Here is a 17,023-nt window from a genome sequence, read left to right on the forward strand (position 1 = left end):
GTTCAAGGCCAGGATTTTTTTTTGTTCCCCTTTGACCCGCGGATTTGAGGTACCCTTTCATTCAGCTGAAAGGCTTACCGACTTTTGGGACTACTGCTCGGTCAACGGGGTCTCTGGTTGAATGGGCAGACAAATCCCTCTCTGACCATGAGAGGGTCATGACGGCCATCCTCCACAATGAGTGTCACTGATTATGATGTGGAGTATTGGTTGGCTTGATATTGTTGCGGGCCGGGGAACGGGTGAGAAGACCACTCGGGAGGGGAAGCTATCTCGTCTCCCACCAGACTCCCCGGAATTGTGGGCCGTCGCACACGGATAATTCCGTGACGCGGCGGGTCGCTTAACCGACCGTGGACGCCTATAACTCAACCGTGTGACTTAGGGTCCTCCGTCGAGTTAATCCGGTTTCCTAAAAATAACCACGTGATTTAATTACCGGGGAACACGCCCTCAGTACGCCTTGTCCGAACTGGATCACTCTACCGGATCGGATGCAGCCTCGTGACATTGCCAAGGACGTACCGGCAAAAAGGAACGGATTGTTGGGAATAAAGTCCCGGCTAAGCTGGGATTCGGACCATGCTGGACCGATGAAGGAAAAGACGAAGACGAGCAGGGAACATTCCTAATAATAATTTATTAACAATGGGGCGAGGAAAAGTATGTGGTACGATCAAGAGATTTATTGGGGTGTGTTGTGCAGAGATAGGGGAGAGAGGTGTGGTGCAACAATAAACAAGCAACTTATAAAAGTGGACGCAGAGCAGACATAACCCGAAAATAATAATAACAATCTTCTGCAGGCTTACTTACATAGACAAGCGCCAGGACACACACACACACACGCGCACACACACACACACACACACACACACACACACACACACACACACACACACACACACACACACACACACACACACACGCACACACACACGCACACACACACGCACAGAAAACACGATGAAGAGGGATTGAAGCAAGACAGGAGAGGAGTTGAGGCTATGGTCTTTCCCGGAGACCATACCTTTGTATAATTGATCCGCAGTCCCCAAACGTGCCACCAATATGTTTGGGGGGAATGCTCCATGGTGCGGTTACCCCCCCCCCCCTGACAGCTGGCGCGTTGTCTCCTGCTTCGGGCAGCTCGCGTCGAGACCGTGGGTGTGAAGGAGGGGGTTGAGTTGGGAGGGTGGAGTCAGCGTTGTGTGGGCGGAGAAGAGGAGGGGGAGCCCAGCGAAGACGACAGAAGGCGGAGTCGAAGTGATGATGAGAGAAGGCGGAGTCGAGGTCCAACTTGAGCAGGAGGCGAGGCGGGGCAGAGAGAAAGAAAGATCCGCTCGGACCTTTATAGGCTCCGGGGCGGGGGGCCACCCCGAAGCTCGGTGACGTCACCCGAATCGGGCGCTCTGATTGGCCCCGACCCCCTGCACGGCCCGGCCGCGATGGCCGGAAGCAGCAACATTCCACTTCCGGCAAAGTGACCCCACGCCACAAAGATGTCCCGCTACGACCCCACGACATGAACAGAATCGCCCACACCGAACTCCGCTTCATGACTTGCCTTGCAAGAACCCCCGGGCCGGGCCCTGATGACCGGCCGAGGGCAGTGTCGGTCCCGCTCGCCCGCTCGGGCGCCCCCAACCAGCGCTGGCTAACGTGCCCGGTCCGTGTGCGCCACGTGGCCTGAGCAGCACAACGTGCCACTACCCGATCACAGCTTCGCTGGCCAGAGAGGCGAGAAGGTAAGATGTTATGGCGAACCCATGCACACACAGCAAGATGTGTCCATTCGTGCCCCGCTCTGTACGATAACAAAGTCGCGAGCGGCGCACGGGTCTGCCTTCGAGCACGTTCCGTACAGTGCACTGATGTTATACAGATGTCATGGTGTCCAGATTCTCCAGATCTGTCTCCTCAGTCTCCAGATCTGAACCCAATCGAGCATTGATGGGATATTGAGGAACGACGTCTGAGAAAGCATTTTCCACCTCCATCAAACAGGTGTCAGCTGATTGACTTTCTCGTGGAAGAATGGTGCCGCATCCTTCCTGAAGAATGCTAGACCCTGGTGGACTCAATGCCACTGCACACACAGGCCGTACCGGCCGCACGTGGTGCCCCAACACCCTGTTGAGTGACTTCACATTGGTGTTTCCATTTTTTTTGTCCACAACCTGCACGTTTTTAACATGTCTCTTCCTTCCCCCAACTCCCGATTGTCCATCCCTACATCCTCTTCCCCCTCACTATCCCAATCCCCCCTGAAATCCATTAATTGAGGCTCGCCAATTTGAAGACCACTTTGTGGTCGACAAATCCAAGTGATTGAATGCTTTGCCGGTTCTCGCATGGAGATGTACCCAGAAAGCCTGGTGTTGGCTTACTGGTTGAGGTTTGCCGGTTTGCCACCATTTTGCCGGTTTGCCGCCAAAAACGCGTCGCATCAGTCCGTGTAGTCCTCGAACAACAACACTTTTTCCTCGAAAGGCCCAATATTCCCGAACACCGCCACGTCTTGAATATGCCTTCCCACATTCCATCACCTTCGCCAGTTCGTTATAAACTGAAGAAACGCCTTCATGTCGGTATTTCAGGAAAGGAGCAGGCCCGAGTGAAGGAGATGGACGACGTGGAATGACACCACAGCCCAGGACACATTTATTTTTCGCATGTGCAGCCTCCCCACGACGTCATGACGTCATTCAACACAATACTGAAGTATCGGCAATCGTAAATATGGTATCCATCCCTCCATCCATCCATCCATTGGGACCATACTCTGTGCAGAGCATTGGTCCTGCCGAAGCAGTCTCCTTGGCTATGGTGCACAATCCTGGACGGGTCACCACTCCGACACAGGATACCAGAAAGCTGACACAGGATACCAGAAAGTTATACCTCATGACGTCATCATTGGATTCCTCTTTACTCTCGTTTACACCAAATCAGGTGAACATTTACTCCTTTTGTGGGACCCCTGCACCGGCACACCATGGCCTACTCCTTTTGAAGACGACATTGGGATCTTTAACCTGCCCGAGCAAATACTGGAAGATGAGACAAGCGACTTCCCTCTACCTCCAGGTGAAGGTACGTTCATTGATTGAACCAACACCTGCCGTGTGAATCACCAGCATGACGGTTTATAGTTTGTTCGGTATTTATCAGGGGAAAGAACCTGATGATGTTTCCTTCCAAACATTCACTTTCTAAACCACTGCTTGGTCGCCTTTTTGACCCCCGACCATGATCCCGGCCCCCAATGGCGCCGACATCACAGTACACCAAGTAGGCATCCCCGGTGCAGCCCGACATCATGGCCATGCTGACACACCTGATGGCTGACATGAAGGCAGGATGGGAGCTCAACTTGGGGGGAAACTCGACACGTGTCTTGGGAAGCGGAGGCAAATGGTGGAGGATGTGGCATGTGTGCAGCGTGGAAAGGTAGTCGATCAGGTTTTGGGTTAAAACAGAAAGAAGTGCTCGGGGTTGAAAAGAGGGAAGGTAACTAAATACGATGAGAGACAGAGCCACTGAGGGTAAGGAGTGAAGCGGGACCTCGGGAGATAGATGGAGATAAAAACGAGCTGGAGCGGGAGATCGAGTTCTAAGACAGATTACGTGGAGACCTGGAACTCGAAACAGGAATTTAAAAGAAAGAGTGGGGACTCATGGGGAAAGCATTTGATTACAAGGGCCAGAAAGTTAAATCAACAAGTAGCGCAGACCCTGGAGGAGAAAATGTCCTCCGACTGGCCATCTCCAGGGCAGATGCCTGGCCAATCCCCATCTCCTTGAGATGCTGATCAACCTGCTGCAACCACGAGACTCATGGTCGGCCCATTGGCCTCCTCCACTCACGAGGCTCCCTCGCTGAGAGAATCTGGTGAGCAGGATCAGCATCAGGAAAATCAGCCACACGTCCATACAGCCGCAGCTGACGCTCACTGACGATGCAGGTCACAAATCTCATTTGAGTCTCTCCCAGCAACCGCTCCTTTGACACAAAGTCCGACCAGCAAGAGCCAAGGATTTTCCGAAGAGACCTGGTACCAAAGGACTGAAGTCTCTGTCTCAGATCCTTGGTCAGAGTCCAAGATTCACATCCGTAGAGCAAGACAAGAAGTATCAAGGACCTGAAGACTCGGACTTGTGTTCTGCACAGGTACCAACAGTGCCACAACCCATGATCGAGTGAATCTCTGATTCCGCAGGTCCGACCCAGACGTCTATTGACCTCTGGCTCACAGCCAGCAGAGACATGAATATCACTGCCAAGGTAAGTGAATCTAACCCTGACCTCAACATCCTCACCACAAACAGGTACAGACAGGATAGCAGCATCGAAGATGGCATTGAAAGCCGGGATATTAGTTTTCACAAAGGAAACCCGGAATCCCAGCGGCTCCGACTCCTCATTCAGCACCTCAACGGCCCCCAAAAGAATATCCAGAGTCTCCGCAAAGATGACTGCATCATCTGCGAAATCAAGGTCAGAGATCTTGACATTTGCAAACAATGCACCGCAGCTTGATCTCTCTGACATCCTCCCCAGAATCCAGTCCATACAAGTGCTGAAAATTGTCCGGGCCAGAACACACCCCTGATGAACTCCAGTAACAACTGAAAATAAGTCAGAGATGGCACCACCACATCTCACAATACTCTCAGTACCAGAGTATCGTTCAGACATCAGATTTATCAGTTTTGGTGGCACCCCAGGAAGACCAACAATCCTCCAGAGGGTATCCCGATTCACTGCATCAAACGCTTTACAGAGATCAACAAAGGCTGCAAGCTGCCCTGCCGAAACTCTCGTCTGCATTCGGTGAGGACCTGACGAGCAAGGATACGGTCAGTCGTTGACCTCTTTGGTGTAAAGCCTGACTGCTCTGGACACTGGAGCTCAAGCAGATGGTCGTGAACCCCATTAATAATTTTCCGAGCACTGACCTTACCTGGCACTGGGAGCAGCGTCACTCCTCGGTGGTTGTTGCAGTACGAACGATCTCCCTTTCCTTTACAGAAAGGGACAACAAGGCCCCTCTTCCAGTCAGTTGGGATGATGCCTGTGTTCCAGGAAGATCACATAAGTGCATGTAACGGCATGAGTACAGTATTTCCACCAGCCTTGAGAAGTTCAGCTTGGGTGCCACAAATCCCAGGAGCTTTACCCCTTTTCAACCGGTTCACCCCAGCTTATGTTTCCACAAATGAAGGTGGATCACAGTTGATTGGAGGATCAGCAATAGGAATAGTAACACCCCTGATATCCAACTCAACAGCTGGTGGATCAGCCTGGTACAGCTGCTGAAAGTAACCGGCCCAGCGGGCCTTCACTTCGGACTCCTCTGTCAAGAGCCCACCACCCACTGCTCTAACTGCAGTCCACCGAGGAACACAATGCGCGAATTCCCCTGTAAGCAGGACGAGGTGATACTCTACTTGACCACAGGTGATGCTCTACCCCCTCACAAATTCCTCGCACATCAGCCTCCTTGTCCACCCTCAGTGCACATGTAGTTTTGTGCCTCAACTCAATGAACAGCTCTGCCATTAAGCCTGGCCCTGCGACTCTGGTCAATGGTATCCAGTGTCCCTTGAGTGACGAAATTCTTCTATGCCCGATGGTGATTTCTAAGACATCCACCGGCAACATCAAGTGTCGTAGTTTTGAAGGCAACATCAACAGTAGTGGTTTTGAAGGCAACATCAAGAGTAATGGTTTTGAAGGCAACATGAAGTATAGTGGTCTTGCCAGCGTCCAGCCTCGGCTGGGATGGTCCCATTCTCCTGGATTTAAGCTGGAACGTCAGAGTTGCTATGACAAGCCTGTGGTCCGTACTGAGGAACTGAGCACTCTGGGAGACCCTCCAGTTCTGGGTCATCCTCCAGCGACCATCAACAAGCACATGGTCAGTCTCCTTTGCCACACTGCCAGCGTTGGCATACCAAGTCCAGCGATGATCCTGTTGGTGCTGAAACCATGAACCAGCCACCCTAAGTCTGTGACTTCTGCAAAGTCTAGGAACTTTGTGCTGTTCAGTTTCACAGTTCCAGACCCTTGGGGACCAACACACATCTCATAACCATCCCGATCCGTTCCAGGTGATGCATTGAAATTCTCCAAGACTAGAAGTGTATCTCGCCTGGGGCACTGATCAACCATCGACTCGAGTATGGCATAGAATGTGTCCTTCACGGTGAGACCACTCGCCCCAGTTGGAGCAGATAGAGAGACCAGGGAAATGACACCCAAGGAGTGACGAATCCTGAGTCTCATAATACGGTCGATGACCGGTGTTACCTCAATTATCATTGGAGTCAGCTTATTGGACACAGCTACAGCAACTCCTTGACATCAGAGCGACGAGACCAATAGTAGGTGTGACCACCCGCCATGATCTTGCCACAATCCGGTCTCCGAACCTCAGAGAGTACTGCAATACTGATGTTCAAACACTTGAGCTCAGATGATAACAGAGACAGATGATCATCCTCTCTTTTGGAGAGGACATTCCAGGCAACCACCCGAAGGGACCATCTCAGGTTAACCCAAGGAGACCGCCGTCTGGTGGACGACACCTCAGCGCCACTCCGACGCACAACACCGCAATCTTTGCGTGTTTCTTGTGTTTTGCGGAATGAAGGGTTTCACGATGGTTGGAGTGCAAATCCTGCCACCAACCTCCTGATAAAAGTAACCCAACTGCAGGAGGACGTCCGCAGACACAGTTGGGCACTAGATGTGGATGACCGTTTGCTCACAAGTGGCTCCTCCGCCCTTTGACAGGTTTTGTTTTTAATCCTTGGTGTCCAGATCATATACCCTCCTCACCAAGAAACCTGATGGTGGAAAGGATTTCGTCATCGCCAACCTGACCATGAAACAGGTTTGTACAGGTTTACATGATACCTGCAGCAAGTCACTGATCTAATCTGGCCTGACCTGACAATATTCATGAAGAATGTTTTAACAAGCCGGTGGGCAACGAGGGATTTTCTCGGATCGAAGCGCTGGATACGATGCTTTTCATTCTGACCCATCCACCGACGAAGATTCATTGCCAAGACGTATTGGTTCACATACAATTGTTCCTCTGCCTGGCAAGATTTTTCCTCTTGCGTATTTTGCCAACTGGCACTCCTCATAAAAAATGACGGAAAATAGACACCCTATTTTTGAAGGACTACCATTTGAAAAATAATCTGTTTGCTGGTTTGTGCTGTGGAGCCTCGCGTTACAGACACACACACACACACACACACACACACACACACACACACACACACACACACACACACACACACACACACACGAAAAACCCGATAAACTTCTCTCAATGCTCTTGTTTGACCACACCTCCTGAACCACATGTTTTTCATAAGCCACGCCCACTTTCCTACGCCACTCCCACTTTTCATCAACCACGTCCACTTTCCCTAAGCTCCGCCCACTTTCCTAAGCCCCTCATAAAAAATGACGGTGAATAGACACCCGATTTTTGAAGGACGACCATTTGAAAAATAAAACCTCAATCAAAAATCGGCTCAAGTAGAATTTTCTAAATATCTCGAAGTGTTTAATTCCGAAGTCTCGTTTCTCTACATTCAAAACTGAAGGACAAGTATTGAAAATACTGTACGTGGTTTTTCGGCCGCTGCACAGCAACGGGTGGTTGCTCGGCAACGAAATTCAAACGCGCACATTCCCAGTATATATTCCACATGTTGGCAAAGTTTCATCGAAATCGGTTTGCTGGTTCGTGCTGTGGAGCCTCGCGTTGCAGACACACACACACACACACACACACACACACACACACACACACACACACACACACACACACACACACACACACACGGAAAACCCGACAATAAGGGATATCTCGCATATATAGCGAATCCAATCATAATGATGATGTCATAGGTCACATGGTGTGGCAGCCATATTCGAAAAACTGAAAAAATTTTCGACCTCTGTATCTCTGAAACCGCACCAAGGAAAAAATTGAAACCCTGGTACGTAGCAAGGACTCTTCATGAGGAACGAGTGAGATTTTTTTGTGACGTCATCGTTGCCTTCGTTACGACATCAAAATTGCATATGGAGAACGACAGCCAGACAGATCGAGGGAAACTTCACATAAATGTTCCCCAAGGCATGTGCTCCAAGGTTGTTCAGGAATAATTGATGTTACATGGTTTGGCAACCATATTGGAGGTAAGAAAAATATTAAATAATGTTTTCTCTGGAACCGCTGAATCAACTGACATGAAACTTCACAATTGTGTTCTCGTCATGATGGGGAATTTATGATGTAAATTTCTCCTTGATCGGACACGTGGTCTGGCATTCATAATAATTTAATTTTTTGATGTGGTTTTAAAAATGATTATTATTTATTTATTGTTTAATAAGGATGGGTTTGAGGGTGGAGGAGCAGCAGCTGAAATGTGAATCCTATCCAGGTTCCTCCTGGTGACTTCATTTTTTTTTTGCTTGTTCTGGTTCCTTCTGATTACTCCATTGCAGGAATGACTGTACGTGTTTGGTCTTCCATTTGATTTGAACATAATTGATTTTAATCCCATTCTAAATTCAATTGAATAATAATATAAAACGTCATGCCTCAGGCTCAAGTGTCCGATCAAAGCGGCGTTGCATCTAAGTGGGACGTCTTGCCACCCGGTCGTCATTGCCAGCAGTTATAAAGTGGCAGTTGTTTTTATGTCTCATTAATTATGTGATACACCAGTAGACAAACTCTCCACAAAATACACCTCACAAAACTACACAAACACCACACAACACAGGTCCTGGTGAGGGTGTGCAATCTCTGAGTGCTCTTTCTCTTGTTTTCTTTTGTAACTCTGATCTCAGATCATCTCGCTGATCATTGGGAATCACCAAACGTGGAAAAATATCAACATTGATTTCTCTTTCCTTCAAAAAAGAAAGTCGAATGTCCCCCATGTATCATTTATCTGACCCTGACTGTATCCCATAATTCCTTGTGCTGAACACATCATGACCTCATGAGTTTCTGATGGTTCTTTGTCTTTGCAGAGAAAGAAATGAAAAAATATTATTTTCCCAACTCTACCCAGTTCTTTAACACAGAAGATTGTTTAAATCAGCAAATGTCTTCTTGTCTGGACACCGATAAACTGAACAGCGTGTCTCACGACATACACACAAGGTATTTAAAGGTACCCAAGCAGATCCAAAGAAATGTGAAACCATACCCGTGTTCTGTGTGGACCAAGGAGTTTGATTGTGAATCAGCTTCACCTCGACAACAAAGAATATCTCTGGGGAAGAAACCCTACAATCGCTCTGTGTGTCCAAAGACATGGACTCAGACATCAAATCTACATCAACATCGAATATTTCACACTGGGGAGAACAACCACACTGGGGAGAAACCCAACCACACTGGGGAGAACAACCACACTGGGGAGAAACCCATCCAAGGGGAGAATAACCACAAAGGAGTTTACACTGGGGAGAAACCAAACCAATGGGAGAATAACTACAAAGGAGTTTACACTGGGGATAAACCAAACCAATGGGAGAATAACTACAAAGGAGTTTACACTGGGGAGAAACCAAACCAATGGGAGAATAACTACAAAGGAGTTTACACTGGGGATAAACCGTACGAGTGTTCTGTGTGTTCTAAAGTGTTTCGTCATTTGTCAACCTTGAATAACCACAAACGAATTCACACTGGGGAGAAACCGTACAAATGTTCTGTGTGTTCCAAGGGTTTTCGTCATTTATCAACTTTGAATGAACATAAACGAGTTCACACTGGGGATAAACCGTACGAGTGTTCTGTGTTCGAAATTGTTTCGTCAGTCATCAAACATGAATAAACACAAACGAGTTCACACTGGGGATAAACCAAACCAAGGAGAGAATAACTACAAAGGAGTTTACACTAGGGAGAAACCGTACGAGTGTTCTGTGTGTTCTAAATTGTTTCGTCAGTTCACACACTTGAATAACCACAAACGAATTCACACTGGGGAGAAACCGTACAAGTGTTCTGTGTGTTCGAAATTGTTTCGTGATTCATCAAACTTGAATAAACACAAACGAGTTCACACTGGGGAGAAACCGCACAAGTGTTCTGTGTGTTCTGAAGTGTTTCGTCAGTTTTCACACTTGAATACCCACAAACTAACTCACACAACACTCTGCACCAACGCTAAAAAGGTGTCGCCTGTTATACAACCAACAGCTACTCAGCTCAAAACGAATCGTGGAAGTTTAAATGAACAAAGCTGTAGCTTAGAGGAGAAGGAAATCATCCTCCACTGCAAAGCGTTTACCATTGGAAAAGGAGAACAGGTGTAAATTACAGATACGACACAGGAAAACAAATCAGAAACAAACCCAGCCCCAATGATCGCAAAGAAAAAAAAAGAAAATTATTTAAAAATAAATAGATGCAGATATACTCCGACAAATGGGAGAATGACAAAAGAGCAAGAAGATTCAAAAAAGTGGTTGATAGAACAAGGATCGACAAGGAAGGCTCATTGTAATGGCAAAGAAGAGATCAAATTAGTTGGGATGGAGAACGAGTCATTACAAATGCTCAAGACCAGGGACACGACACCAATGCCTTTCAGAAAATGGCGGGATTGAGCCAATCGGACAAATTCAGGTTTTGTGGGGTAGAAACAGAAAGTATCAGTCACCTGATTTCAGGATGTAAAATACTCATGTCAGAACAGTTGTACACAGAAAGACATGACAGCATCTGTGGAGCAATCCACCTTCACATCTTTCAACATTTCAACATCCCGGCCCCAAAACAATCATGGAAACACAAACCACATCCGATCCTTGAAAATGAACATATAATGCTCATGTATGACAAGATGATCCCATCCAAGTGTGGACATTGCAAACGAAGCATTGTATCTGAACGTAGTGCTGAAACACGAAAAGAAAAAGTCGGCATTGTTGATCGAGGTTTCAGTTCCCATGACTTTGGACTAAATGACACAGAAATCAGGAAAATGACCAAATATCAGGATCTGAAAATGGAGGTCAAAAGGACTTGGAAACTGAAGAAAGGTTCAGTTATAGCAGTGAGAGTCGGAGCTACAGGAATGATTAAGAAAACCTTCACTGAGATCTTAAAAATCAATCTGGGGAATGAATACCACGACAAACGAACAACAGTTGGAGGCTGAATGGGTTCAGTGACAATCTTAAAAAGAACCTTCGGAACGAAACTCTGAGAACAAGAAAACTTCACAACTTGCTCCATCAAGCATGACTCTTTCCCAAAATGGAGGTGGAAAAAACACACACACACACACACACACACACACACACACACACACACACACACACACACACACACACACACAAACACACGATTTAGTTTTTATTTATTAAAAGTTTAAACATGAACTGGAATTCTATTTTGTTTCTCAAACTTTGGGATATCTTTAATCCCATTACTGGCTTTGTTGTTCCTCTTGAAGGAAGTTCTTCACATCACCTGGAAGGGTTTATTCTTTGTCCGTCCTTATGATCAGGTGTGCAGGTGTTAACCATTAAATTGTTTGTTTTTCCCAATCGTTTCAGCCTGCATCTTCGATTACTTTCCTCGTTTAATGTAACTTGGTACATTCGTCTGATTATAGTTATTTATGGATGAATATAAATGATTGATTGTATCTAAAGTCCAACGACCCTTTTCCATTTGTAAGATGAGAATTCAGTTTCTCACCTTAACTTAACCTTCATCTACCAACATATTTACAACCGAATCTTACCAGCTGGGGTCTTTTTGGACCCCAACTCAATATCACTCAATTTCACTAAATCTGCTGAAGTTTCACCTTGAATTTTTTTTGTTGTTGTGAACAAGGTCGACGCTCATATGAGATCTTACACAAAGAACGTGCAACAAGAACTTTGCACAAGGAAGGATTTTGTAATATCCATCTTGTATACCCCGTGTTCCCCGCCCCATCCTTTCCCCTTCCACAGATCTCCTCATCTCTCTGTTCCCCACTGTTTTGTCCTTCCCACTCCCGCCCCTCTTGTCTCCTGTTCCCCCCTTTTTATTTTGTACTAGACGACCCGTGAACCCCTTGGGTTCCAATTGTTCCCGTTCCCATTCCTGTTTCAAGTTTCAGAACAATCAGCCGGGTGATAGGGAAGGAGTAGCAAAAATTGCAAAAAGTTAACGGACGACCTTTCAAACGGACGGACATCTGGACATCAGGACCCATTTTATAAGTTCATCTGTTTGAAAATCGAGATGAGATGACCAAACAATGGGAATACACAGTATGTGGGGTTGACATCGCTTTTTTGACCTTGATCTCATTTTTAAGCTCATGACCTAATTATATACATTTTTACATTTGGCATCAAAATTTGACTCAGGTTTGTCTGATCAGAATAAAATTGCTCTCTTTAAATAGCAAGTAGTAAGGTGCATTAATGCTTTATTTACATCATACCTCTCCGAGTTAAAAGTCAAAGTTAAATGGTGGTCTGAAAAAAAATAAATGTGCGTTTTGTTTTTGTCATCACTCAAATTTTTTCCAATGTGGAATCTCAAACACCACTTGGCCTTCCAAGATGTTCGTGCATTAGCGAACCTGCACTGACGTTGTGCCCCTGATATCTGTTTCAAGTCCTTGACCTACTTTTTCAGATTGTGACCTAATTAACAAAAAAACACGTCTTTGATCATAACTCGAATAATTTCCTCCAATTTTCATGATGTTGAGTTTTTTGGATAGATTGTAGATGGGGGCACATTTCCTTATTAACCGCCGCCATCTTCGAAGATGGATGGAGGTTACTGTTTTCACCCCTTTCTGTTTGTTTGTTTGTTTGTTTGTGTGTTTGTTTGTTTGTTTGTGAACAGTATTATGGAAAAACTCCTCGACGGATTTCGACGAAACTTGGTGGGGGGGTTAGGTATGGTCCAAGGATCATGCCATTAAATTTTGGACTTGTCCCCCCCTCAAAAAAAATTGTTAGAGAATTTTTTTTTTTGCATTTCTACATTTTTTAGTGATTTCCAACCCCCCCCCCCAAAAAAAATTGTTACCCCCCCAAAAAAAATTGTTAGAGAATTTTTTTTGCATTTCTGCATGTTTTAAGTGATTTCCAACCCCCCCTAAATAAAATTGTGAGAGAAAAAAAAATGTTGCAACTTTTTTTCCAACAAAATTTCGATTTCTTTTTTTTGCATTTCTACATGTTTTAAATGATTTCCAACCCCTCCCCCCCCCCTCCCAAAAAAAATGTTGGAGAAAAGAACTATAACTCTGTCAGCACTGTTGACATCATATTTAATGAATAAGATATAAGGTTCACTTGAGTGACCCAGCAGTATTGGCGGCGGAGGTTTTGCACTCTCCCGAGTGCTCCCCCTCAAGTTAACCTCCGCCATCTTCGAAGATGGATGGAGGTTACTGTTTTCACCCCTTTCTGTTTGTTTGTTTGTTTGTTTGTGAACAGTATTACGGAAAAACACCTTGACGGATTTCGACGAAACTTGGTGGGGGGGTTAGGTATGGTCCAAGGATCATGCCATTAAATTTTGGACTTAGTCCCCCACCCAAAAAAAAATTGTTGGAGAAAAAAAGAATTTTTTTTGCATTTCTTCATATTTTAAGTGATTTCCAACCCCCCCCAAAAAAAGTTGTTAGAGAATTTTTTTTTTTGCATTTCTAAATGTTTTAAGTGATTTCCAACCCCCCCCCCCCAAAAAAAATTGTTACCCCCCCCCCCCAAAAAAAGAGAAAAAAAATTTTTTTTTTGCATTTCTTCATGTTTTAAGTGATTTCCAACCCCCCCAAAAAATTGTGACCCCCCCAAAAAAAAAATTTCGAGACAGAATCTCAGACAGAGCAGGGGGGTGAGACCAGAGAGGCGACGGTGGAAGACAGAAAGACCACCGACCTGTCTGCGGTGAAAGAGTGAGAGACCCAAAGTCTCAACCTCACCGCGGGAGATCCCAATGATCCCAAATGCCTTGGTTTCCACAGCGTGAATTCGAAAAGGGTGAGCGGCGCGAGCACCGGTGGGGAGAGCAGGACTCCATCAGGCTGCGGACGAAAGCTTTTTATGTGGTCAGGATCTCAGGTATGGCAAGGAAGGACTTTGCACGATGGAGGATGCCCAGTCGGCGACATTCACAATCCAAATTCAACCATCGCAGGGCAGGTTGGTGAGCAATCCAATTGTAAAAAGAGTGCAAGTGTAAAATGTCACACAGGCACGATGGGCCAGCTGGCCAGTTCATCAGTTTCATTAATTTGCAAATATCAGCACAACACCGATTTAAGACTGGAAGCGTGGCAAATGTAGATTTCCGTAGATCGAGGAGAGCATGAAACGAGAAAAATGTGCGATGATAAAATTGTCGGTTTTTGAGTGACTCCATGTGAGAACGTGATGACGTCATCCGAACGGAACAAGGGGTCAGTTCCGTAAGTGAGGAGCTGAGTCAATGGCAACGGACTTCTCAGCAAATGTTCCTGGTCATGGAGTTTGCTGGAAAAGCTCGTCGGCCTTGATACAGGAGGTCTCAAAACGTGCAAGTCTTTGCTCCCTCCACCTGGACCTCCCAGGTCGTTGACCATTACCTCGGTTTCCCTTCTCAATACACAATATTGAACCGAATTGGAGGATGGAGTCGTTCGTTAGAGTGAGGACTGGGGTTTCTTCGGGGTGGGAATTCTAAATATCGGATGTACCAGCCAAAGTACCCGTCGCTTCGCTGACGTATTTAATCAAATGACGTCATGTTCTTCATGAACATTCTGCTCCGTTCACTCTTTCATGAGCCCGAGGCCATCTTCCATCTGCTCGGAAGTCAGCTCACATCATCTTCTTCATCCATCCTTACTCATGATATTTATACACGAGCAAATACAACCCGTCACTACGGTGAGGAAAACATTAAATGGGAGGGGGAGGGGGAGAGAGGAGGAGGGGGGATGGGGAGGCGGCCATTTTAGTTGTAAAAAACCCCAATGTTGAACACGTCCTCAAACATTTCTCAGACATGCATTCACCGATGTGGTTAAAACTTGGGATATCGATAACGAATGATGGATTACATGTGAACGTCATTTTATTTTAAGAGCAGATCCAAGATGGCCGACTGGCAGCCATTTTGTTACTTAATTGTGTCCCGAACCAATTCTCAGACTTGCATGCTCTGATTCTGTTCAAACTTGGCAAAAGTACATCACATGATGGCAAACACGTTTAACTCATTATATTTTTCAATCTGATCAAAGATGGGCGACTGTGACTGTGATTTTGATGTTACATCAATCCAAATTGATGATCGAAAATCAAACCATTGGAGAAGAGGAAGGATTTGATGTTGGAAGCGATGATGGATTCCAAAACCTTACTGATGATTGGGAGCAGGTTGATTGGTCTGTCGTTGCGAGGATCTCTTTTCGCACCTTTTTTATACAGGGCGGTAATGTTTGCTCCTTTCTCCGATATCTTAAAAGTTCCCCGAAATCTTCAAAAGACAGTGGTGGACGTTCTTGATGATGAGAGTGGTTGCAGTATTCGTAGTAGTTGTGTGAGCTGGTTGAAGCATTGTCGCAATTATGGTGAGATGGTTGAATGTTGTAGTTGTTATCGTGAGATGGTTGAATGTTATAGCCGTTACGGTGAGATGGTTGAAGCATTGTCGTTGTTATGGTGTGATGGTTGAAGCGTTGTCGTGGTTATTGTGAGATGGTTGAAGCGTTGTCGTGGTTATTGTGAGATGGTTGAAGCATTATAGCAGTTATGATGAGATGGTTGAATGTTGTGGTTATGCTGTGATGGTTGAATATTGTTGCTGTTATGGTGAGATGGTTGAATGTTGTAGCGGTTATGGTGAGATGGTTGAATGTTGTAGTAGTATTAGTGAGATGATTAAATATTGCGGCGGTTCTGGTGAGATGGTTGAATATTGTAGCGGTTATGGTGAGATGGTTGAATATTGTAGCGGTTATGGTGAGATGGTTGAATATTGTAGCGGTTATGGTGAGATGGTTGAATATTGTAGCGGTTATGGTGAGATGGTTGAATATTGTAGCGGTGATGGTGAGATGGTTGAAGATTGTAGTGTTTATGGTGAGATGGTTGAATCTTATTGTGGTGATGGTGAGATGGTTGAATGTTGTGGCGGTGATGGTGAGATGGTTGAATATTGCGGCGGTTATGGTGAGATGGTTGAATATTGTCGCGGTTATAGTGAGATGGTTGAATATTGTGGTTGTTATGGTGAGATGGTTGAACATTGTCGTGTTTATGGTGAGATGGTTGAATCTTGTTGTGGTGATGGTGAGATGGTTGAATGTTGTGGCAGTTATGGTGAGATTGTTGAATGTTGTTGCGGTGATGGTGAAATGGTTGAATGTTTTTGTGGTGATGGTGAAATGGTTGAATGTTGTTGTGGTTATGGTGAGATGGTTGAATGTTGTAGCGGTTATGGTAAGATGGTTGAATGTTGTAGTGGTAATAGTGAGATGGTTGAATATTGTGGCGGTGATGGTGAGATGGTTGAATATTGTCGTAGTTATGCATAGAAAGGGGGAAAGAGGGGGCATGGGTCGGACAAAGAACAGTGCATGTTATCGTCACAAAACTATGTATCGCTCAATGCTCCTCAGTCTCTTCATTTGCAGAACACCATGTTTGGTTTGTGTGCGAGTAATCGGGGTCTTTATCCCCCAGATTACTTGGGGGGTAGGTTTCATTTTTGCAGAAGCCACAATGCCCTGTATTGTACCAAATGTGGGTCGATGTAAGGTGGTTTTGAAGTTCGTCTTGTCTTTCGCGGCTTTGTTTAATACACCATCCCAATGTCTTCCTGCGCTAATTTTTCAGTTTCCGAGGTGGGTGGTCTGAGCACCTACTGCACCTGTACCTGGCCAACTGCCATTGGATTACAAACGATTACAAACCCCCCCTACTGGCACGGTGCCACAATGGTTTTTAGAT

General features: G+C 45.8%; 1 protein-coding gene across 1 annotated transcript in view; it reads left to right on the forward strand.

Moving 5' to 3' along the window:
* Positions 1 to 2,982: 2,982 nt before the first annotated feature.
* The window catches only part of LOC147007920 (uncharacterized), a 29,389-nt gene continuing 15,348 nt past the window's right edge, over positions 2,983 to 17,023 (forward strand). The window contains exon 1 of the mRNA XM_085866222.1: positions 2,983 to 3,096. The gene's annotated coding sequence lies outside the window, so the exon portion shown is untranslated. The remainder of the gene's footprint in view (positions 3,097 to 17,023) is intronic.

The sequence above is a fragment of the Eptatretus burgeri genome, chromosome 23 (assembly GCF_056783735.1).
Source record: "Eptatretus burgeri isolate ZD-2024b chromosome 23, Ebu_testis_v1, whole genome shotgun sequence".
Taxonomy (NCBI): domain Eukaryota; kingdom Metazoa; phylum Chordata; class Myxini; order Myxiniformes; family Myxinidae; genus Eptatretus; species Eptatretus burgeri.